Source organism: Gossypium hirsutum, chromosome A06 (assembly GCF_007990345.1).
Source record: "Gossypium hirsutum isolate 1008001.06 chromosome A06, Gossypium_hirsutum_v2.1, whole genome shotgun sequence".
NCBI lineage: Eukaryota > Viridiplantae > Streptophyta > Magnoliopsida > Malvales > Malvaceae > Gossypium > Gossypium hirsutum.
Genome location: NC_053429.1, coordinates 22,971,589 through 22,973,179, shown reverse-complemented (window position 1 = coordinate 22,973,179; position 1,591 = coordinate 22,971,589). Strand labels below are relative to the sequence as shown.

The following is a 1,591-nucleotide window of genomic DNA, read 5'->3' as shown; positions in this document are numbered from 1 at the left end:
TGGAGGTGGTTGTGGTCTTTAATTTCCTTGACCGCTCCATGAGAAATTGGGGTGGTTTCTCCAACTTGCATTGTAAGTGTTACTATATGGATTGTTTTGAGGTTGAGGATTATTACCCATGTAGTTTAATTGCTCGTTATCCATGTTGTGGCCATAAGGTTGGTGTTCCAAATGGCTTGTTCCACCTCCACTTGCTTCGCACTACATTACTGGGTGAACCTGTGAAGACTAAGAAAACCATCAATCTTTTTATTTAAGAGTTCTACCTGATTAGAGAGCATGGTGACTGAATCGACGTTATAAATGCCAGCTGTTTTCGTTGGCTTTGTCCTCATGACTTGCCACTGATAGTTATTCAATGATATCTCCTCTATAAACTCATAGGCATCTTCAGGTGTTTTATTATTTATGGTTCCGCTAGCAGCTGCATCAACCATTTGTAGAGTCGAAAGATTCAGCCCATTATGGAACGTTTGAACCTGTAGCCAAAGCGGTAACCCATGGTGAGGTCACCTTCTCAAAAGATCCTTGTATCTCTCCCATGCATCGTAAAGTGTTTCTAAATCCATCTGCACAAAAGAAGAGATATCATTACGTAATTTAGCAGTTTTAGCCGGCGAAAAATATTTTAGTAAAAATCTTTCGGTCATTTGTTCCCAAGTAGTAATTGATCCTTGTGGTAACGAGTTCAACCACTATTTAGCTTTGTTCCTCAATAAAAAAGGGAATAACCGAAGACGAATGGCATCATCAGAGACACCATTAATTTTAAATGTATCGCATAGTTCTAAGAAGTTGGCTAAATGAGTGTTGGGATCCTCATCCTGCAAACCATCAAACTGAACAAATTGTTATATCATTTAAATAGTGTTAGGTTTTAATTCAAAAGTATTTGCAGCTACAGCAAGTCTAACTATGCTCGATTCAGTTCCTGTTAAATAAGGTTTAGCATAATCATACATAGTAGTGGAGCAGGATGTTGATTAACCGCAATTGCAGGAGGTAGCTGATTGCCTTGGTTTTCAGCCATCTCTTCGGTTAGGGGTTGAGTATCGTCTTCTTGCTCATTCTCTGTGTATCTTAAGCTTTGCCTTATTTCTCTTTGATTTCTGCGAACTGTATGATCGATTTCTTTGTCAAAAAGTAATGGTCCTGACGGATTTCTTCTAGTCATAAACCATAAAAACTTACCAAGAGAAGGAAAAAGTAAATTAATAAATAATAATAATAAATTAAAGTGCACGAAAAATAAATGGCTAAAGTAATAAAAATTGAGTGTTCCTAATATTTTAGTTCCCCGGAAACGGCGCCAAAAACTTGATCGCGTGATTTCGTGATAAGTTTTAAATATTTATAATTACTCGTTTTTGAACTAACTATTATCGTAATATAGGCAAGTGTACCTATCGAACAGTAGTATAGTTTTAGGAAGACCGAATTGTCGAACCCAAAGGAACTAAAAGTACTAGTAATGACTGTCTTTTTATTATCTAGCCTAAGAATAAAGAGGTTTTTGTTTTAACTAACTAATTATCTAAACGAAGAACGCACAGAAAATGGAATTGGGGAATTTCTTTTGGAAAAATCAATT

At 36.3% G+C, this 1,591-nt stretch overlaps 1 non-coding gene across 1 annotated transcript; it reads left to right on the top strand.

Moving 5' to 3' along the window:
- The first annotated feature begins 495 nt into the window (after positions 1-495).
- Positions 496-602, top strand: LOC121231684 (small nucleolar RNA R71). The gene has a single exon (XR_005929740.1). It is a non-coding gene; the product is annotated as a small nucleolar RNA R71 (small nucleolar RNA).
- Positions 603-1,591: the final 989 nt, after the last annotated feature.